Consider the following 24,405-nt stretch of genomic DNA (forward strand, 5'->3'; position numbering starts at 1 on the left):
TTACAGGAAATCACATTCGATCATGATATCATATTGGCTACAGATGATGTTGCGTCTTTATATACTTGTATTGATCATGAGGATGGGCTCAAAGCGGCAGAGTTCTATCTCCACACAACCAACCTCAATCATCACCTGGTGGACCTCCTGATAGCGCTATTCATTTCATACTCACAAATAATTATTTTTTACTTAAGGGCAGCATATACCTGCAGACAAGAGGTACCGCTATGGGTGCATCCTGCACACCTTCATATCCAGGCCTATTTCTGGGTTATTGGGAACACAGTATTGACTTCCCGGGTGGTGATCGAGGTGCGGTACACATGTGGGTCCGCTTTATAGATGATCTTTTCATCATCTGGCAAGGGAGGTGAACATGATCTGAATGCTTTTCTTGATAAACTTAATGAAAATCGATTGAACATCCATCTAACTTATGCATTGAGCTCAAAGGAAATTGACTTCCTAGATTTTAAAATAAATAAATGGATGATGGATCTATTTCTATTGATAAATATAGGAAAACACTGCTGTAAACTCTCTTCTCAGTGCTAGATTCTCTCATCCTCCATAGGTAATTAAACCAATTCCAATGGGACATTTTCTTAGAGCTTGATGCATTTGTTCTATTGATGAATCATTCTACAGCCAAGCCAATGAACTAAAAAAGAGATTCAAGGCAAGACATTATAGCAACAATGTCATACAACAAGGATACGACCACCTTCTTAAAACGCACCCACCAAAAAGGATCAACAGGTGAGACTAATTACCTCATATCATGGTCAATCGAGCGAAATGAGGGACATTTTTAGAGGGTATTGGCCAACACTGAAAAGAGCTCCAACACTTAATTACACGTTAGTTCGGAGTCATTACATCCCTCCTTCCCCTTCACAATTTCAATTTATTGGCCAACAAAGCCAAAAATGGGGTTCCTACCTCTGCGGATCACGTGGTGCATGCCCCCAAGTAGATAGAGCCTTTGACTTCTCTGGCTCATCTAATGGACTTGCGTTCAAAATCGTACAATTCATTAACTGTCATTCCACTGGCATCATATATTGGACTATATGCTCATTAAAATTAATATATGCAGGCCTGACATCACTAGAGTTCAGAGTTAGAATTTTGGAACATATCAGAGACATAAAAAATGCTGCTAAAATTGTGGCACTGGATAAATTGTTGAAATTAAAAAAACATCACCAAGCATTTTAAAGACTATCACGACTGCAATTGGCGTCTACGTCAATTTCGGGGTATAGATAAGGGCCATGTTGGGGCTAGGGGTGGTAACTTTGTTAGGATGCTACATCAAAGGGACATCAAATGGATCACCACACTTGATACTGTTAAACCAAAAGGCCTTAATTATTTAGTTAGTTTTGCTAATTTCCTTTAGAACACTGCGGTGTATGGGGTCATAGCTATGGGGGTCTTGATTTGCTCATCATATTTGCAGCATATAATAATAATAAAGTGGCGGTATTGGTCTGAATTAATGGGAACCTGTCACCCCCAAAATCGAAGGGGAGCGAAGCCCACCAGCATCAGGGGCTTATCTACAGGATTCTGGAATGCTGTAGATAAGCCCCCAATGTATCCTAAAAGATGAGAAAGAGGTTAGATTATACTCACCCAGGAGCGGTCCTGGTACGATGGACGTCACGGTTCGGGGCCTCACATCTTCTTATGATGACGTCCTCTTCTTGTCTTCACGCTGCGGCTCTGGCGCAGGCGTACTTTGTCTGCCCTGTTGAGGGCAGAGCAAAGTACTGCAGTGTGCAGGCCCCGGAAAGGTCAGAGAGGCCCGGCGCCTGCGCACTGCAGTACTTTGCTCTGCCCTCTACAGGGCAGACAAAGTACGCCTGCGCCGAAGCCGCAGCGCGAAGACAAGACGAGGATATCATCTGATGAAGATAGGAGGTGCCGGACCACGACCGGGACCGCCCCTGGGTGAGTATAATCTAACCTCTTTTTCTCATCTTTTAGGATATATCAGGGGCTTATCTACAGCATTCCAGAATGCTGTTGATAAGCCCTTGATGCTGGTGGGCTTAGCTCACCTTCGATTTTGGGGGTGAAAGGTTCCCTTTAACCCTTATAGTGGTTACCCTCACATGATACAATTTTCTTATGTACTGTGTGTCTGCAAATCATTTTCTTTGTATTACATGAAGGATTACATCTCTGAAAGTTTTGCTAAGGGACATATCAGACCCTCCTCTTTGCTCATAGCGGCGGTGTTCTTCTTTATTAAGAAGAAAGATGGGGACCTGTGTTGCTTGTTAGATTTTCGTGTGTTAAACCGGATTACTATCCAAGACCTTCAGCTGTCAGCTTAATCAGGGCTGGCTATCAAGAATAGATGGGTCCCCATGCCGTTTTTTTTAATTATTTAAGTAAATAATTTAAAAAAACAATGTTTGGTCCTCCCATTTTTGGCATCCGGACAATCTAAAGCTGGTATTCTCAGGCTGAAAAGTAGTCGAGGATATTGACCCCCCAGCCTAAAAATAGCAGCCTGCAGCCACCCCAGAAAAGGCACATCTATTAGATGTGCCAATTGTGGCACATTGCCCAGCTCTTCCCACTTGCCCCGTGGCGGTGGCAAGTGAGGCTCATATTCGTGAGGTTGATATCATCATTGTATTTTCTGGTGACATCAAGCCTAACAGTTAGTAATGTGTTGTGAATTCTGTGGTCAAGCTCCCTCCTGTGGTCATGAGTGGTACTTCGGCTTGTTCTGTCTATGAGCTTCCTCTGGTGGATGTGAGTGGGGCTGCGGCTTCTGAGTTTCCTTCCTCAGGTGACGAGGTTAAGTCGTTAGGTGCTGCTCAATTTAACTCCACCTAGTTCTTTGTTCCTGGCCTCCAGTCAATGTTCCAGTATTGGTCTTGCTCTCTCCTGGATCGTTCTTGTGGCCTGTCTGCCCTGCATAAGCTAAGTTTTGCTTGTGTTACTTTTGTTTGCTATTTTTTCTGTCCAGCTTGCTATATTGGTTTTTCTTGCTTGCTGGAAGCTCTGAGACGCTCTGAGGCAAGGTAGGCTTATTTTTCTATCTTCAGGGCTAGCTAGTTTCTCAGGCTGTGCCCGAGGCGCCTAGGTCTGGTCAGGAGCGCTCCATGGCTACCTTTAGTGTGGTATGATAGGATTAGGGATTGCGGTCAGCAGAGTTCCCACGTCTCAGAGCTCGTCCTATGTTAGTAACTATCAGGTCACTTTGTGTGCTCTTAACCACTAGGTCCATTGTGGTTCTGAATCACCTGTTCATAACAGTAATGGATAGGCATCTACAAGACACCTATACATTACTAACCCCATAGTCTTATTTTCATAGTCTTATTGTCTGTAAAAGACACCCAGAATAAAGTCCTTTATTTGAACTAAAAATGCACAATGGTTTGCAAATTTATTTAAAAATAACAAACACTATCATATACTTGGCAGGAGTGGGGAAAATAAGTATTTGATATACTGACAATTTTTCAAGTTTTCCCACCCATAAAGAATGGAGAAGTCTGTAATTTTTATCATAGGTACACCTCAACTGTGAGAGACAGAAACTAAAAATGAAAAAAAAAAAACACAGAAAATCACATTGTATGATTTTTAAATAATTAGATTGCATTTTATTGCATGAAATAAGTATTTGATCACCTACCACCCAGCAAGAATTCTGGCTCTCACAGACCTGTTAGTTTTTCTTTTATAAGCCTCCTACTCTGCACTCATTACCTGTATTAATTACACCTGTTTCAACTCGTTACCTGTAAAAAAACACCTGTCCACGCAATCTATCACATTCCAATCTCTCCACCATGGCCAAGACCAAAGAGCTGTCTAAGGACACCAGGGACAAAATTGTAGACCTGCACAAGGTTGGGATGGGCTACAGGACAATAGGTAAGCAGCTTGGTGGCAATGCAACAACTTTTGGCGCAATTATTAGAAAATGTAAGAAACACAAGATGACTGTCAATCTTCCTTTGTCTGGGGCTCTATACAAGATATCACCTCGTGGGGTAATGATGATTCTGATAAAGGTCAGGAATCAGCCCAGAACTACATGGGAGGACCTGGTCAATGACCTGAAGAGAACTGGGACCACAATCTCAAACATTACTGTTAGTAACACTCTAAGCCTGCTCACGCCAGCACATGTGAAGTTCATCAAAGACTATCTGAATGATCCAGAGGAGGCATGGGAGAATGTCATGTGGTCAGATGAGATCTAAATAGAAGTTTTTGGTATGAACTCCACTCGTGTTTGGAGGAAGAAGGATGAGGACAACCTCAAGAACACCATCCCAACCCTGAAGAATGGTAGGGAAACATCGTACTTCGTGGGTGCTTTTCCGCAAAGGGGACAGGATGACAGCACCGAATTGAAGGGAAGATAGATGGGTTTATGTACAGCGAGATTTTGGACAACAACCTCCTTCCTTCAGTAAGAGCATTGACGATGGGTTGTGGCTGGGTCTTCCAACATGACAATGACCTGAAACACACAGCCTGGACAAGAAAAGAGTGGCTCCGTAAGAAACATTTCAAGGTCATGGAGTGGCCTAGCCAGTCTCCAGACCTGAACCCAATAGAAAATCTTTGGAGGGAGCTGAAACTCAATGTTGCCCAGCGGCGACAGCCCTGAAACCTGAAAGATCTGGATACGATCTTTATGGAGGAGTGGGCCAAAATCCCTGCTGCAGTGTGTGCAAACGTGGCCAAGAACTGCAGGAAATGTCTGACCTCTGTAATTGCAAACAAAGGTTTCTGTACCAAATATTAAGTTCTGCTTTTCTGTTTTATCAAGTACGTATTTCATGCAACAAAATGCAAATTAATTATGTAAGAATCACACAATGTGATTTTCTGCATTTTTTTTAGATTCTGCCTCTCACAATTGAAGTGTACCTACGATACACATTACAGACCTCTCGATTCTTTGTAGGTGGGAAAACTTGTAAAATCGGCAGTGTATCAAATACTCATTTTCCCCACTGTATGACTGTTCGGTGCTTCCAGGACCTGTGATGATGTCACAGTCATGTGATCAGTCCCATGGAGGGGAGGAGCCAGTCTCCATTTTGCTCCATGTGAGAGACGACGTCTGCACTGGTGACAGGTAATGAGGGAGCAGGGAGTGTGTGATGGGGGAACAGGACTAAACCCTAATGGGCTGAAGGTCGGGGTCTCTCTGACCCCTAGAATATACAGCGGAGCCTGAAAGGTCGGGAACTCTTTAGAAATATTTATGAATTAATTTGACCTAAAACTCCATCAGATTCACACACAAGTCCTAAATGTATTTCATTTTATGAGGTAATAACTCTGGAAAACGTTAACGGATCCCGCTGATTCTGAGACTGTTTTCTTATTACATACTGTACTTCATGATAGTTGTAAAATTTATTCAATATAACTTTATTATTTATTTATTTGTGAAAATATCAGAAATGTGTCAAAAGTTTAGCGATTTTCAAATTTTTAATTTTTATGCCCTTAAACCAGAGAGTTGTCACACAAAATAGTTAATAAATAATGTTTCACAGCGATTTCTCATTTTTCCAACAAAATTTACAAAACCATTTTTGTAGGGACCACATCACATTTGAAGAGACTTTGAGAGGCCTATATGACAGAAAATGCCCAAAAGTGACACCATTCTAAAAAATGCACCCCGCAAGATCATCAAAACCACATTCAACAAGAGGTTTATTAACCCTTCAGGTGCTTCATAGGAATTTTTTAAATGTGGAAGGAAAAAATGAACATTTAATTTTTTTCACAAAAATTTCACTTTAGCTCCAATTTTTTTTATTTTCACAAAGGTAGCTGGAGATATTGGACCCTAAAATTTGTTTGCAGTTTCTCCTGAGTACGGCGATACCTTGTATGTGGTGGAAAACTACTGCTTTGGCGCAAGGAAGGGAAGGAGCACCAATTGATTTTTGGAACGCAAAATTGGTTGGAATAATTAGCAGACACAATGTTGCGTTTGCAGAGCCCCTGATGTGCCTAAACAGTGAAAAAAAAAAGTGACCTCATTTTGAAAACTATATCCCTCATGAACGTAACTAGAGGTGTGATGAGCACATTGATCCCACAAGTGCTTCACAGAATTTTATATCATTTGAGCTGTGAAAATGAACAAATACACTTTTCCCACAAAAATGTTGCAAAAGTAACCATACAATTTGTGGTTCAATTTATCCTGAGTACACAGATACCCCATATGTGGTGGAAAACTACTGTTTGGGCACACAGCAGACCTCGGAAGGGAATAAGCCAATTGAATCCTAGACTCCAATTTTGGCTGGAACAGATTGTGAATGACCCTAACATGCCAGAACAGCAGAAACCCCCAAAAGTGACCCCAATTTGGAAACTACACATCTTGAGAAATTAATCTAGCAGTGTAGTGAGCATTTTTAACGCTCAAACTATCCACGGAATTGTATAATGTTGGGCTGAGTCAATGGAAAATTACGATTTTTCCTACTAAAATGTTACTTTGGCTTCAAATTTTCAGAAGGGATAATAGGAGAATGGACCACAAAATATGCAATGCAATTTCTTCTGGCTGTGCCAATACTGCATATGTGGTTGAAAACTACTTTTAAGGCACAGTGCAAAGCTCAGAAGGGAAGGAGCACCATATTGTAGTGCACATTTTGCTGGAATGATTTGAGGGTGCCATGTGTTAGGCGTTGGGATTGTCCCGCTGCACAGGATAGATCCCAAGCCTTATCTGCCTCTGCAGTCTCCCATTCAGCTTCAGCTGCTATGGGTGCTGCTGAGCATAGACGTGGTCTCAGTGTCTTGCTCAGGCTCGTGGTGTTTGCTTGGTTACTGCTGGCTCTTCAGCCAAGTCTATAGTAAGCCATAAGCAGCGGGGACCTGACGCTCTGGACTCTAAGTCCAGAAATCACCTTACTGAGCATGCCCGTGATGTGGCGTACTTCTATTGGTGGATGGACGTCAGCTGCTCTGGTGATGTCGCAGCTCCGATTGGTCCATGGGCAAGATCCTGTCCAACTGGACATGAGCCTAGTGGATAAAAGCCTCTCATGGGCACACGCCTGTGCGATAGTATCATTTAAGTGTGGTTATTGCCAGTGGATACCACTGTTAGGCCGGGTTCACATTTGCATCTGTGTGCGCAGCGTACGATCCGCATGCATCAGGCATACAAATCTTTAACATTGTGTACACAGTGACATGTTTTTGCATGCGTTCAATTGCGGATGCGTACGCAAGCTTTGTTTGGAGGTAAGCGGCGGGTTCCGCTGAACGCAACATGTTGCATTTTTTGTAGCGGCAAAAATTGCGAAATGGTCCGCATGCGTAAGATTGCGGTTGATTGCGTAAAAAAACGCATTACTGTCTATGGGAACACATGGTTATGCAAGGACATGTGTATGCTTCCGTTCGATACGCATGCATACTTCTGACTAATTTTGCCTTGGAAATAATGTAACCACCTGAAAATTGCTGTATAAAAGGGGGCCTGGATACAGGAAGTCCATTACTCTCAAGACTCTTGATGCGGCCACAGGACTTTGGAAGAAGGCAGAAGACTCAGGATGTAAGTATAGAAGCTTTGAAAAGGTCTGTCTGTCTCTCACTGCATTCTGTACTCTGTACTTATGTTTTTTTCTGTTGCTTCTAGACTGTTTGTTGCTGCCATCCCGATGCCGCTGCCTTGGTCCCAGTGCCTCTGTCTTGATCCCGGTGCCTCTGTCTTGATCCCGATGCCTCTGTCTTGATCCCGGTGCCTCTGTCTTGGTCCCAGTGCCTCTGTCTTGGTCCCAGTGGTGCCGTCTATATGTAAGTATAGAAGATGTGAAAATGTCTTTCCGTCTTTGCACTCTGTACTTCGTACAGATTTTTTTTTTACATTACTTGCAGATTAAGTGCCTCTATCTTGGTCCCAATGCCTCCGTCTTGGTCCCGGTGCCGCTGTATTGGTCCCATTGCTGCCGTCTTGTTCCTGGTGCTGCTGTCTTAGTCCCCGTGCTGCCGTCTTTGTAAGTAGAGAAGCTTTGAAAATGTCTGTCTTTGCACTCTGTACTGTGTACAGAATTTTTTTTTCCATTCCTTGTAGATTAGGTGCTGCTGTCTTGGTGCTGGTGCTGGTGCTGCTCTCTTGGTGCTGGTGCTGCTCTCTTGGTCCCGGTGCTGATGTTCTGGTGCTGTTCTTCAGTCCTTCCTGGTGCTGTGCTGCGGTTCCTGTTGTGTGGTGCCTGCTATGTGCTTGGACTACTGTCTGTAATGTAAGTATGTGTCCTTTTTTTTGGCTAAATTGTGTTTTGCATTGAACAAGTTACATTTGTCTTTTTTTTTCTCTCTAGTGTTTCACATGATTGCTGCCTACTCAACATGTCGTCCACTGAAGGTTCTGAAAGTGGGCATGACACGGATTATGTAATCACATTTGATTTACTGATTGGTATGTATTGACTGCCAATACTAGACATGTGTAAAGTCATGTATTTTCTTTACAGGTACCTGACACTTTTGAAGAGCAGGAGCAGTCAAGTGGAAGTGATTCTTCCCAGGGTCGTCGGCCTCAAGTTGCTGAGGAGGAAAGACGAGGTGTAAGTATCCTTTATTAGAGTTGTTATTGAATTTGTTGTCATTTTTACTAACAAATTCTTTTTTGGTATTTCATCTATAGGTTCCACAACGTGACATAGATAATCAGGGCCGCCATCAGGGCATTACAGCCGTTACTGCTGTATGGGGTCCGGTCTGCAGCAGTACACATAGGGGCCCGCAGATCCGGGGCCCCACTGTTGTGCTTCTACTGATCGGGCCCCATCATGCACTAAAATACTGTGCACTGCAGCACACACGTCGGCGCTGGGGCCCGGGAGCCGTTTTGGCGCTGTGCACGGCCGTCTCACCTAGTCGGCTGCGCAGCTCCTGCTCGGCTGTAGCTAGAATGTATGGGCTCCCTGCAGGTCCTGACTACAGCCCATACATTCTAGCAGTCTCAGTAGTGAATGTGCTAGAATGTAGGGGCTCCTGTCAGGTCCTCTCAGCAGCCCATACATTCTAGCTGCTGCTTCACTGCTGGAAACACTAGACGCCCCGGGAACGACTGAGGTAAGTATAAAAAAACATTTTTGTTTTTTTAAATAGGTGAGGTGGGGGGAGTGAGACTGCAGATGATTTAGTGTGTTTTAGGGAGTACTGCACATGATGAAATTATAGGGGGCTGCAAATGATGTAAGGGGGACTGCAGATGAAGTGAAGGGGGATAGGGGACTGCAAATGATGATGTGGGGGTGATGGGAACTGCAAATGATGATATGGGGTGATTGGAACTGCAAATGATGTGGGGGTGATGGGGACTGCAAATGATGATATGGGGGTGATGGGGACTGCAAATGATGTGGGGGTGATGGGGACTGCAAATGATGTGGGGGTGATGGGGACTGCAAATGATGATATGGGGGTGATGGGGACTGCAAATGATGTGGGGGTGATGGGGACTGCAAATGATGTGGGGGTTATGGGGACTGCAAATGATGTGGGGGGATTGCAAATGATGTGGGGGGACTGCAAATGATGATGTGGGGGTGATGGGGACTGCAAATGAGGTGGGGGTGATGGGGACTGCAAATGATGATGTGGGGTGATGGGGACTGCAAATGATGATGTGGAGGTGATGGGGACTGCAAATGATGTGGGGGTGATGGGGACTGCAAATGATGTTGGGGGACTGCAAATGATGTGGGGGGACTGCAAATGATGTGGAGGTGATGGGGACTGCAAATGATGTGGGGGGACTGCAAATGATGTGGGTGGACTGCAAATGATGTGGGGGGACTGCAAATGATGATGTGGGGGTGATGTGGACTGCAAATGATGTGGGGGTGATGGGGACTGCAAATGACGATGTGGGGTGATGGGGACTGCAAATGATGATGTGGGGGTGATGGGGACTGCAAATGATGTGGGGGTGATGGGGACTGCAAATGATGTGGGGGGACTGCAAATGATGTGGGGGGACTGCAAATGATGTGGGGGGACTGCAAATGATGATGTGGGGGTGATGGGGACTGCAAATGATGTGGGGGTGATGGGGACTGCAAATGATGTGGGGGGACTGCAAATGATGTGGGGGGACTGCAAATGATGATGTGGGGGTGATGGGGACTGCAAATGATGTGGGAGTGATGGGGACTGCAAATGATGATGTGGGGGTGATGGGGACTGCAAATGATGATGTGGGGTGATGGGGACTGCAAATAATGATGTGGGGGTGATGGGGACTGCAAATGATGTGGGGGGACTGCAAATGATGATGTGGGGGTGATGAGGACTGCAAATGATGATGTGGGGGTGATGGGGACTGCAAATGATGTGGGGGGACTGCAAATCATGATGTGGGGGTGATGGGGACTGCAAATGATGTGGGGGTGATGGGGACTGCAAATGATGTGGGGAGACTGCAAATGATGATGTGGGGGTGATGGGGACTGCAAATGATGTGGGGGGACTGCAAATGATGATGTGGGGGTGATGTGGACTGCAAATGATGATATGGGGGTGATGGGGACTGCAAATGATGTGGGGGGACTGCAAATGATGTGGGGGAACTGCAAATGATGATGTGGGGGTGATGGGGACTGCAAATGATGTGGGGGGACTGCAAATGATGTGGGGGGACTGCAAATGATGATGTGGGGGTGATGGGGACTGCAAATGATGTGGGGGTGATGGGGACTGCAAATGATGTGGGGGTGATGGGGACTGCAAATGATGATGTGGGGGTGATGGGGACTGCAAATGATGATGTGAGGGTGATGGGGACTGCAAATGATGTGGGGGTGATGGAGACTGCAAATGATGTGTGGGTGATGGGGACTGCAAATGATGTGGGGGTGATGGGGACTGCAAATGATGTGGGGGTGATGGGGACTGCAAATGATGATGTGGGGGTGATGGGGACTGCAAATGATGTGGGGGGACTGCAAATCATGATGTGGGGGTGATGGGGACTGCAAATGATGTGGGGGTGATGGGGACTGCAAATGATGTGGGGAGACTGCAAATGATGATGTGGGGGTGATGTGGACTGCAAATGATATGGGGGTGATGGGGACTGCAAATGATGTGGGGGAACTGCAAATGATGATGTGGGGGTGATGGGGACTGCAAATGATGATGTGAGGGTGATGGGGACTGCAAATGATGTGGGGGTGATGGAGACTGCAAATGATGTGTGGGTGATGGGGACTGCAAATGATGTGGGGGTGATGGGGACTGCAAATGATGTGGGGGTGATGGGGACTGCAAATGATGATGTGGGGGTGATGGGGACTGCAAATGATGTGGGGGGACTGCAAATCATGATGTGGGGGTGATGGGGACTGCAAATGATGTGGGGGTGATGGGGACTGCAAATGATGTGGGGAGACTGCAAATGATGATGTGGGGGTGATGTGGACTGCAAATGATGATATGGGGGTGATGGGGACTGCAAATGATGTGGGGGAACTGCAAATGATGATGTGGGGGTGATGGGGACTGCAAATGATGATATGGGGGTTGGGGATCTCAAATGATGTGGGGGGACTGCAAATGATGTGGGGGAACTGCAAATGATGTGGGGGTGATGGGGACTGCAAATGATGTGGGGGTGATGGGGACTGCAAATGATGATGTGGGGGTGATGGGGACTGCAAATGATGATGTGAGGGTGATGGGGACTGCAAATGATGTGGGGGTGATGGAGACTGCAAATGATGTGGGGGTGATGGGGACTGCAAATGATGTGGGGGTGATGGGGACTGCAAATGATGATGTGGGGGTGATGGGGACTGCAAATGATGTGGGGGGACTGCAAATCATGATGTGGGGGTGATGGGGACTGCAAATGATGTGGGGGTGATGGGGACTGCAAATGATGTGGGGAGACTGCAAATGATGATGTGGGGGTGATGTGGACTGCAAATGATGATATGGGGGTGATGGGGACTGCAAATGATGTGGGGGAACTGCAAATGATGATGTGGGGGTGATGGGGACTGCAAATGATGATATGGGGGTTGGGGATCTCAAATGATGTGGGGGGACTGCAAATGATGTGGGGGAACTGCAAATGATGTGGGGGTGATGGGGACTGCAAATGATGTGGGGGTGATGGGGACTGCAAATGATGATGTGGGGGTGATGGGGACTGCAAATGATGATGTGAGGGTGATGGGGACTGCAAATGATGTGGGGGTGATGGAGACTGCAAATGATGTGTGGGTGTTGGGGACTGCAAATGATGTGGGGGTGATGGGGACTGCAAATGATGTGGGGGTGATGGGGACTGCAAATGATGATGTGGGGGTGATGGGGACTGCAAATGATGATTTGAGGGTGATGGGGACTGCAAATGATGTGGGGGTGATGGAGACTGCAAATGATGTGTGGGTGTTGGGGACTGCAAATGATGTGGGGGTGATGGGGACTGCAAATGATGTGGGGTTGATGGGGACTGCAAATGATGATGTGGGGGTGATGGGGACTGCAAATGATGTGGGGGGACTGCAAATGATGTGGGGGTGATGGGGACTGCAAATGATGATGTGGGGGTGATGGGGACTGCAAATGATGATGTGGGGGTGATGGGGACTGCAAATGATGTGGGCGGACTGCAAAGGATGATGTGGGGTGATGGGGACTGCAAATGATGTGGGGGTGATGGGGACTGCAAATGATGTGGGGGTGATGGGAACTGCAAATGATGATGTGGGGTGATGGGGACTGCAAATGATGATGTGGGGGTGATGGGGGCAGGAAATGATGTGGGAGTGATAGGGACTGCAGATGATGAAGTGTGTTTGAGGGGGTTCTGCACATGATGAAATGATAGGGGGCTGCAAATGATGAAGTAAGGGGGACTGCAGATGAAGTGGCGGGGGATAGGGGACTAAATGATGATAGGGGACTAAATGATGAAGTGGGGGTGATGGGGACTGCACATGAAGTGAGTGTGAGGGACCTGGACAGCAATTGAATTGAAGGTGGGGGTGGGAAGAGCAAATGGTGTATTGAAGGTAGGGAGAACAAATATTGAATTTTGAGGGTGGGGAAGAGCAATTGATAATTATTAATGAAGAGAGGGTGGGAGAGAGAGAAGACATGTCAATGAATTGAGGCAGAAGGGGCATGTAACTATAATGAATTGGGGGAAGGGTTAGAGCAGGGGTGTCAAACTGCATTCCTCGAGGGCCTCAAACCATGCGTGTTTTCAAGATTTCCTTAGCATTGCACAAGGTGCTGCAATCATTATGTGTGTAGGTGATTAAATTATTACCTGTGCAGTACAAGGAAATCCTGAAAACATGACCTGTTTGCAGCCCTCGAGGAATGCAGTTTGACACCCCTGGGTTAGAGCGGGACGTAAATAGTGGGGGTCGTTGAGGATAAAGTGACTGGTAATAAATTGGGAGAAAGAATACAGGGGCTAATTAATTTATATATTACATGGGGAAAGTGGCTATATACAGATAGTGGGGGCACAGTGGCGGATTATAATTTATATTTGGAATGGTGGGTTGCATAATAACCAATTATATATTAATGGTGGGTGAATGTCTGTAGTCAGATGTGTAGTGTAGAAGAAAGGGAAAAAATGGGGAATGTGCTCTGGAAGCGGTGCTCTAGATAACTATGTTATTTTATGCAGAGACGAGTCCTGGCAGAAAGAAGTGATAGCGGTCTGCGCTGGATTAAAAAGAAACGCAAAGATGAAGGACTTTAGCTAGAGACGTCACTGGTGAGTATGTTACCTTGAGACTGACACCATACACTGTATACTGTATACAGAGCTCCTGTGTATAATGTCTCTGGTGATCACTATATTATCTGTACACTATACACTATATACAGAGCTCCTGTGTATAATGTCACTAGTGATCACTGTATTATATGTACACTGTACCCTATATACAGAGCTCCTGTGTATAATGTCACTGGTGATCCCTATATTACCTGTACACTGACACTATGTAAAGAGCTCCTGTGTATGATGGCATCGGTGACCACTGTATTACCTGTACACACTGCATACTAAGTACAGATCTCCTGTGTATAATGACACTTATGGTGATAGTATAAAAATAATGATCAGTATTGTACGATTCAGTCACAATGTGGTGGTAATATGTTGTCCGGCCATGGTGTAGCGGTATTTGTTCCTTGTATGTGCTATTATTCGGTCACTGTGTGGTGGTAATATGTGGTCTGTTCATGTTGTGTTGGTATTTGTTCCTTGTATGTAGTTGGTCACCATGTGATGGTAATATATGGTCTGGACATGCTGCGGTGGTATTTGTCCCTTGTATGTGATATTGTTCAGTCACTGTGGTGGTATATGTGGTCTGCACATGGTGTGGCGGTATTTGTTCCTTACTATGTGGTGATAATATGGTGTCTGGTCATGGTGTTGTGGTATTTGTCCCTTGTATGTGATATTATTGGTCATTTGAAAAATTGAAAAATAAATAAAAATACACCTAAATTGTATTGCATATTTTAACAAATGTTTAATAGATTAGAGTAGGGCCCGGCCAAAAGAGTCTACCTTGTTGTCGTCTCAGATTAAGAAAACCTTTTGGCCAAAACAAAAGCTGCTGGCTATGTGTTTGATCTGGTGATGGGAACTGTTAATGTGTGATTTGTGAGAAGTGGAGTTTTGCCAAGAGACAGCGGTGGGGCTGTGGACAGTTCGAGGGGTGGAGGCGGGGATGGGGTGGAGCCTGGGCGGAGTCTTAAGGGGGCCCTGAAAATTTTGCCAGTATGGGGCCCTGAAATTCCTAGTGGCAGCCCTGTAGATAATGACCAACTGATTCAAGCAGTGCAAGACCAAGCAGCGTTGTGGGACCCCCATGATCGGAATCATTCCGACTCAATCTTGATCCGAAGACTCAGAGACGAAGTGGCCAGATCGCTACTGGATGATTGGGACCATGTAACGACAAAAAACAGAAAAGATTTTGGTAAGTATAGCTATTTTGTCCGCCTCTGTTTTTCTGTAAATTTTGCTGTCTTTTAACAATTGTTTTTTCTTCCTCTTCACAAAGAAGAGAATAAAAGTTTGTTGGCGTTCGATGAAGGATCGCTTCAATAAGGACATGAGCGAGTAGATTCAGGTTCGAAGTGGTGCAGCGCGAAAACTAAGAAAATACAAATATCATAAAGAGCTTTCTTTTCTGAGGCCAGCGCTTTCTCAGCGAACGTGAATATCTTTTGTGTTGTCTTTCACTATTATTTAATTTATTCTTTTTTGTAATAATCCTGTTCTATTTAATTTCCACACAGAATCTGGAGCAGCACTGTAGAACCTGGATCTTCCTCTGTTGGAGCTGCCCCTCATCAACCAGCCAACGAATCGACACCATCCCAATCATCCACCAGCGATTTAGCAACCAGGAAGGCTTCACATGCTGGGGAACAGGAAGCTGGTACTTCTGGTTTTCCCCTCTCCCAGCCCTCTGCCACTACTTTACTTGGGTCTGCTCGGCAGTGGCAGAGGGCTTGGGAGAGGTCGGTCATGCCCGAGTTTATTCACTTAAGCTCGGTCTTCCAGGCTGGGATGATGGCGTTTGTGGATAGGATGGAACACACTCTTACAGGAAGTCCACAAACGCCTTGACCGCCTGGAAGGCGACCTTAATAGACCGGTGCAACATTATTTTTCCACTATAGAACGGGGCATGACTGAAATCACTAGTCCTGATCTCCAGCTGTTTGCAATGAAGGCCTGTCATGATGCTTATACCAAGGTCATGCAGCGGTCCCGATATCAGCAGCAGGCACAAAGTTCTTTCCCTATAGGGCAACAAGCTCCAGGATAGCAGCTGTGGCAGAATCCGCCAGCACCGACTCACCAAGGGACTTATCTAACACCACCACCACCGCTGGACATTACAACATTGCCTAGAATACCCAGCTTCACTGTGCAGCTGAGTGCAGCAGCCCAGCCATCCACTTCCACCACCACGCAGCCGAGTGTAGCAGCCCAGCTGTCCTGCTCCACAATCATGCCGAGTGCAGCAGCCAAGCCATCCTGTTCCACGATCATGCCAAGTGCAGCAGCCCACACAAAAACCAAGTCTCAGAGGAGAAAAAATGGGAAAAAAATATTACCTGTACCCCTTCAACCCTCACCTCCTAATGTGTCTGTGTTTTCTAGTGTCTCCTAACCTTCGCTTCGTTCTTTCCCTTCCAATGTGTCAATCCCTTCCAACTTGTTTTCCACTCCTAACGTGTCCTCTTCCCCCAATGTGTCTGACCCAATCCTCCAATTGTCTTACACTTCCCCTGTAACAACTTCCCCAACCACTCCTAACCTACCATCACATCCTGAAATCCCCCCCTGGTCCACCATGTTACTTCCTCCCACAGACCCCAAAAGTAATTAATCATTTTTAATTAATCATTTTTCCTTTTTTTTAAAAAAAATTGAATTTTTTTTTATTTCTGTTAGTAAAAATTGTTTTTGATTCACAATACCAGTCTCATTGTGTTTTCTTTATCTCTTTATTTAACCATGTGTGTATTGTAGAGTGAAGTATGAACGGGTGTATCAGTTAACCACTTCCCGACCTTTGACGCCATGTAGGCGTCATGAAAGTCGGTGCCAATCCAACCTGTGACGCCTATGTGGCCTCATGGAGGGATCGAGTCCCTGCAGATCGGGTGAAAGGGTTAACTTCAATTTTACCAGATCTGCAGGGACAGATCTTCACCCCTCTCCCCCCCGTGGCTACGATGGCTCTGATTGGCTGTTGAAAGTGAAACTGCCAGTCAAAGCGATTTGTAATATTTCACCTATAAAAACTGGTGAAATATTACAATCCAGCCATGGCCGATGCTGCAATATCATCGGCCATGGCTGGAAACCCTGTGCTCCGCTCCGTCATCCTGTCTGCTCCCCCATCCCCCTGCCCGCTCCCCCCGTGCTCCGATGCCACCCCCCATCCTCCGATCCCCCCATACTCTGACCTCCCCCCCCCACATACCGAGCCTCCCGGTGTCCGTCCGTCTTCTCCATGGGCGCCGCCATCTTCCAAAATGGCGGGCGCATGCGCAGTGCGCCCGCCAAATCAGCCGGCCGGCAGATTCGTTCCAGGTATATTTTGATCACTGTGATCAAAATAAAAAAATAGTAAATGACCCCCCCCCTTTATCACCCCCATAGGTAGGGACAATAATAAAATAAAGAAAATATATATATTTTTTTTTCCACTAGGGTTAGGGTTAGAACTAGGGTTAGGGCTAGGGTTAGGGTATGTGCACACGGTGCAGATTTGGCTGCAGATCCGCAATGGAATGGCCACGGATCTGCAGCAGATTGGTCGCGGATCCGCAGCGGATTGGCCTCTGCGAATTCGTAGCAGTTTTCCATCAGGTTTAGAGTACCATGTAAACCTATGGAAAACCAAATCCGCTTTGCCCATCGTACGGAAAATACCGCGCGGAAAATACCGCGCGGAAACGCTGCGTTGTATTTTCTGCAGCATATCAATTTTGTGCGGATTCCGAAGCGTTTTACACCTGTTCCTCAATAGGAATCTGCAGGTGAAATCCGCACAAAAAAACACTGGAAATCCGCTGTAAATCCGCAGGTAAAACGCAGTGCCTTTTACCTGCGGATTTTTCAAAAATCGTGCAGAAAAATCTCTCACGAATCCGCAACGTGGGCAAATAGCCTTAGGGTTAGGGTTGGAATTAGAGTTAGGGTTGGAATTAGGGCTAGGGTTGGAAATAGGGTTAAGATTAGGCTTGTTAGGGTTATGGATAGGGTTAGGGGTGTGTTGGGTTTAAAGTTGTGGTTAGGGTTGGGATTAGGGTTAGGGTTGGGATTAGGGTTAGGATTATGGTTATGGTTGGGATTAGGGTTACGGGTGTGTTGGGGTTAGGGTTGTGATTAGGGTTATGGCTACAGTTGGGATAAGGGTTAGGGGTGTGTTGGGGTTAGTGTTGGAGTTAGAATTGAGGGGTTTCCACTGTTTAGGCACATCAGGGGTCTCCAAACGCAACATGGCGCCACCATTGATTCCAGCCAATCTTGCGTTCAAAAAGTCAAATGGTGCTCCCTCCCTTCCGAGCCCCGATGTGCGCCCAAACAGTGGTTTACCCCCACATATGGGGTACCAGCATACTCAGGACAAACTGGGCAACAACTATTGTTGTCCAATTTCTCCTGTTACAGTTGCGAAAATAAAAAAAATTGCTTGCTAAAACATAATTTTTGAGGAAAGAAAAATTATTTTTTATTTTCACGGCTCTGCGTTATAAACTTCTGTGAAGCACTTGGGGGTTGAAAGTGCTCACCACACATCTAGATAAGTTCCTTGGGGGGTCTAGTTTCCAAAATGGGGTCACTTGTGTGGGGTTTCTACTGTTTAGGCACATCAGGAGCTCTGCAAATGCAACGTGACGCCCGCAGACCATTCCATCAAAGTCTGCATTTCAAAAGTCACTACTTCCCTTCCGAGCCCCGACGTGTGCCCAAACAGTGGTTTACCCCCACATATGGGGTATCAGTGTACTCAGGACAAACTGGGCAACAACTATTGGGGTCTAATTTCTCCTGTTACCCTTGTGAAAATAAAAAATTGCTTGCTAAAACATCATTTTTGAGGAAAGAAAAATTCTTTTTTATTTTCACGGCTCTGCGTTGTAAACTGCTGTGAAGCACTTGGGGGTTCAAAGTGCTCACCACATATCTAGATAAGTTCCTTGGGGGGTCTAGTTTCCAAAATGGGGTCACTTGTGGGGGAGCTACAATGTTTAGGCACACAGGGGCTCTCCAAACGCGACATGGTGTCCGCTAAAGATTGGAGCCAATTTTTCATTGAAAAAGTCAAATGGCGCTCCTTCCCTTCATAGCCCTGTCGTGCGACCAGACAGTGGTTCCCCCCCCCCCACATATGAGGTATCGGCGTACTCAGGACAAATAGTACAATAACGTTTGGGGTCCAGTTTCTCTTTTTACCCTTGGGAAAATAAAAAAAATTGTTGCTAAAACATAATTTTTGTGACTAAAAATTTAAATGTTTATTTTTTCCTTCCATGTTGCTTCTGCTGCTGTGAAGTACCTGAAGGGTTAATAAACTTCTTGAATGTGGTTTTGAGTACCTTGAGGGGTGCAGTTTTTAGAATGGTGTCACTTTTGGGTATTTTCTGTTGGCATATGCAACAGATTGGGACTTATTATAAGTGAAAGGAGGACTTTATACTAACCAGACAGCAGATGGCACTAGTGTGTAAAGTTATATACTTGCTGTAATATGGGGAGGGAAGCTCTCAGTGGTTGGTTGTTTACTTACTTTCGGTTTTGCTTTTCTTCATGAATGTGTTGTCTTCAGTGCACGGACTGTGTGACACTGAATTGTATCTCATGTTTATCCAGTATGAAGTAAATACTGTTTACTCAAGATATCTTGCTGATTGAAGCTTTCCTAAGTACAGCGGTGACTGCAAGAAGACGCACTCTGCAACAGGTTATGGGCCCAGATAACCCCGGCACCCCAGACACTACAGGTCTGCACTACAAGCTCAGGCAGAAGGATCCTGGTTTATAGCCCAGATAACGGAGCACACAGATAAGCTCTGTAAACAGAAGGAACTAAATCCAGATACAGAGTGACAGAGGAATTCAGCATCCCAGGAGCTGTATATAATTGCAGAGAATTCACAGGACATACAGGAGAATATCTTCAGTACAACTCTCTAAACAAGTAAGACTATATAAAGATGATGAGTACCACAGAACTGAAATTTACAGTAGCTAAACTGAATAGTGAAAATTATCAGTTATGGAAATTCAAAGTAGAGATGTTGTTATCTAAGGATGATCTATGGGAAGTAATTGTTACAGCTAGACCAGATCAAGATAATCAGACATGGGATAAGAAGGATATAAAAGCTAGAGCCACCATTAGCTTATTAGTGGATGATGCTCAATTAATACATATAAGAAATGAAGAAACAGCTAAGGGAATGTGGGAAGCATTAAGAAAACTGTATGAAAGACCTAGCTTGAATCACAAGTTGTTTTTATTAAGAAAGCTGTACAGTATGAGATTGAGTGCAAATGACGATATGCAGAAGCACATATTCTCAATGATGGAAGTGATATCACAGCTAAGATCTATTGGTGAAGATATTAAAGAAAGTCATGTAGCAGCTATATTGTTGTGCAGTTTACCAGATTCGTATACAGCCTTGATAAATGCCCTTGAGACGAGACCAGAAACTGACATTACATTAGATTTTGTGAAAACAAGACTAATAGATGAATATCAGAGAAGAAAAGAACAAAGAAATGATTCTTCTACTGAAAAGGACAGTGAAAACGCTCTTAAAGCTACAGAATTCCAAAAACCCTATAATAAAGAGACAAGAGAATGCTTCAGATGTATGAAAAAAGGTCATTTAAAGAAAGACTGTACCATATGGAAAGCAGAACAACAAAAATTACAACATAAAAAGCATACAGAGAAAGTAAAAAACACAATTTCCAATTCATGTGAGAATAATTGGAATGGCACATTTGAAGTAACAGACAAGAAATCATCACTTGGTTGGTTTATTGATTCAGGAGCAACGAGTCATATGACAAGTGACAAGAATTTCTTTACTGATCTTGATTTAGATAAGAAAGAAGCCATTTATCTCGCAGATGGAAGCAAAATAACCGCAGAAGGTATCGGACAAGGTATGCTAAATTGTTCAAACAAGTTCGGGCAAGATTCAAAGATACTTGTACAAGATGTGTTGTATGTTCCAAAATTGGAAGGCGGATTATTATCTGTGAAACGTTTAACAGCAAAAGGACTTACAGTGAAATTCAAAGACAATGAGTGTGCAATTATTGCAGGAAACAAGGTGATAACCAAAGTCAAGGCAGATGAACAATTATATCATTTTGACACAACAAAGGAACAGATGAAGGTATGTACACATGATCACAAAAACTGTATTCACATGTGGCATAGACGTCTAGGACATAGACACCCTGACAGTATAAGGGAACTACAGAGAAAAGAATTGACAAAAGATTTAAAGATATCAGATTGCTCAATTACCATAAGATGTGATTGTTGTATAAAATCCAAAGCCACAAGGATATCTATTCCAAAAGAAAGTGAGATGAAAAGCGAAAGACCACTTGATTTGGTGCATACTGACTTATGTGGACCCATGAAAGTGACTACATCAGGAGGCAATAGATACATGTTGACTTTTATAGATGATTACTCAAGATACACAGTCACATACTTAATTAAAAACAAAAGTGAAGTTTTTGATAAACTTGTAGACTATGTAACAAGATCAAGTAACAAATTTCAAAGGAAGCCAATTGTCATCAGAAGTGATAATGGAGGTGAATTTACAAGTCACAGAATAGACTACTTAAGACAAAATGGGATAGAACACCAGAAAACTGTTCCATACACACCTGAACAAAATGGAGTAGCAGAAAGAAAAAACAGAACTCTAATAGAGATGATAAGATGTATGCTGACGGATTCCAAACTACCAGAGAAATATTGGGGTGAGGCAGCAATGACAGCTACTTATCTACAGAACAGACTTTTTTCCAGAAAACTGACGAAAACTCCATATGAACTGTGGCAAGGTATGAAACCAAGTGTCAATCATTTAAAAGCTTTTGGATGTAAAGTTTTCATATTCATTCCAACAGAAAAACGTTCCAAACTTCAAAACAGATCCATGGAAGGAATATTTGTTGGATATAGTGAAAATTGCAAAGGATACAGAATCCTAGATCCCAAAACAGACAGAGTTACGGTGAGTAACAGTGTGACATTCATTGAAGATTTGAATGAAGACATTATGATTTCAGTTGAAACAAAAAATGAGAAAACCAATAATGACACAACTGAAGAAATATCTGATGAGAAAGAAGCAGAAGTTAATGAAGAACAAAATACTGAAAGTGAAGAATCACAACTACAAACAGACACAGAACCAAGACGTTCAATGAGAGTGAACAAAGGAAAACCACCAAAACGTCTCTCATACAAGACAAACACAAGAAAAATCTATGAGCCTACTTCTTGGAAAGAAATATCTAAACTGCCTGTAGAAGAAGCTAATAAATGGATAGAAGCAACAGAAACAGAAATTAAATCCATGCAAGATTCAAATACATGGACACTGACAGATTTACCAGAAGGAAGAAAAACCATAGGATGTAAATGGATTTTTAAAGTTAAATACCAAACAGATGGCACAGCTGAAAGATACCGAGCAAGACTCGTAGCTAAAGGGTATTCTCAAAAATATGGAGAAGACTATGATGAAACATTTGCTCCAGTTGTCAAACACACTACAATAAGAACTTTACTTACAGTTGCAGCAATGAAACAGATGCAACTGAGACATCTGGATGTAAAGACAGCTTTTCTGAATGGAGATTAACAGAAGACATTTATATGGAACAACCTCCAGGATTCAAAGATGAAAGAAATCCAAACAAAAAACAAAGTTTGTAAACTACAGAAAAGCATATATGGTTTAAAGCAAGCAGCTAAAGCGTGGAATGACAAAATCACGGAAGTACTTACAAATGAAAAATTTCAAAGAAGCAAAACTGATCCATGCTTATACACAAAAAGGCTGATTAATAGATGGATTTACATACTCATATATGTAGACGACATTTTGATTTGTTTTGAACAAGAAAGGGATAACGAAAACATTCTAAAAATCCTGAAGCAACATTTCGAAATCAAAGACTTGGGAAATGTAAAACAATACCTAGGAATACAAGTAGAAAGAGAAGAAGATGGAAGTTTCCTACTGAATCAAAATCACATGATTCAAGACATAACAGAAAAATTTGGATTAAAGGATGCAAAAACAGTAAAGTCTCCAATGGAAACTAATTATCTCAAAGAGATGAACAGTGAACAAAATATGCTACCAAATAATGAAGAATACAGAACAGCAATAGGAAAACTACTGTATCTAGCGACCATTACAAGACCAGACATCGCAGCAGCAGTAGGAATCCTGAGTAGAAAGGTATCAAAACCAAATAAAGCTGATTGGAATGCCGTGAAGAGAGTGATGCGTTATTTGAAAGGAACTAGCAATGTTAAGCTGAAATTACCCACAAGCGATGATTGCATTTTAACAGGATATGTTGATGCAGATTGGGCTGGAGATCCAACTGACAGAAGATCTACCAGTGGACATATTTTTTTCCTCTCAGGTGGACCAATAAGTTGGACAAGTAAGAAACAGTCAATTGTGACACTATCTTCAACAGAAGCAGAATATGTTGCAGCAGCACATGCGAGTCAAGAAGTACTGTGGTTAAGACAATTGTTGACAGAATTAGGACAACCACAGTTGGCACCAACAAAACTAAAAGAGGACAATCAAGGATGTCTTGTTCTTGCTCAGATGGAAAGAGTCAATCCAAGAACCAAGCATATTGATGTGAAATATCATTTCTTGAGAGATCATCAGGAACAAGGAGTCTTGAAGTTAGAGTACTGTCCTACTGAAGAAATGACAGCAGACATTTTCACGAAGGCGTTGAATGCTGATAAACATCAGAGACTAATAAAAAAGTTGGGTTTGATTGAATAAGTCCTTACTGTTGAGAAAGGGTGTTGGCATATGCAACAGATTGGGACTTATTATAAGTGAAAGGAGGACTTTATACTAACCAGACAGCAGATGGCGATAGTGTGTAAAGTTATATACTTGCTGTAAAATGGGGAGGGAAGCTCTCAGTGGTTGGTTGTTTACTTACTTTCGGTTTTGCTTTTCTTCATGAATGTGTTGTCTTCAGTGCACGGACTGTGTGACACTGAATTGTATCTCATGTTTATCCAGTATGAAGTAAATACTGTTTACTCAAGATATCTTGCTAATTGAAGCTTTCCTAAGTACAGCGGTGACTGCAAGAAGACGCACTCTGCAACATTTTCAGCCATACAGACCCCTCAAACTTCAAATGTGGGGTGGTCTAAAAAAAAATGGTTTTGTAAATTTCGTTGTAAAAATGAGAAATCGCTGGTCAAATTTTAACCCTTATAACTTCTTAGTAAAAAAAAATTTTGTTTCCAAAATTGTGCTGATGTAAAGTAGACATGTGGGAAATGTTATTTATTAACTATTTTGTGTCACACAACTCTCTGGTTTAACAGAATAAAAATTCTAAATTTGAAAATTGCAAAATTTTCAAAATTTTAGCCAAATTTCCATTTTTTTCACAAATAAATGCAAAATTATTGACCTAAATTTACCACTAACATGAAGCCCAATATGTCACGAAAAGATCAATCTCAGAACCGTTACGATCCGTTGAAGTGTTCCCGAGTTATTACCTCATAAAGGGAC

The 24,405-nt window shown here is 43.6% G+C and overlaps 1 protein-coding gene across 2 annotated transcripts in view; it reads left to right on the plus strand.

Annotated features, from left to right (window-relative positions):
• The first annotated feature begins 5,084 nt into the window (after positions 1-5,084).
• LOC138667041 (oocyte zinc finger protein XlCOF8.4-like) overlaps positions 5,085-24,405 on the plus strand; it is a 102,424-nt gene continuing 83,103 nt past the window's right edge. For both annotated transcript variants that reach the window (XM_069755295.1, XM_069755294.1), the window contains exon 1: positions 5,085-5,131. The gene's annotated coding sequence lies outside the window, so the exon portion shown is untranslated. The remainder of the gene's footprint in view (positions 5,132-24,405) is intronic.

This window comes from Ranitomeya imitator, chromosome 2 (assembly GCF_032444005.1).
Source record: "Ranitomeya imitator isolate aRanImi1 chromosome 2, aRanImi1.pri, whole genome shotgun sequence".
NCBI lineage: Eukaryota > Metazoa > Chordata > Amphibia > Anura > Dendrobatidae > Ranitomeya > Ranitomeya imitator.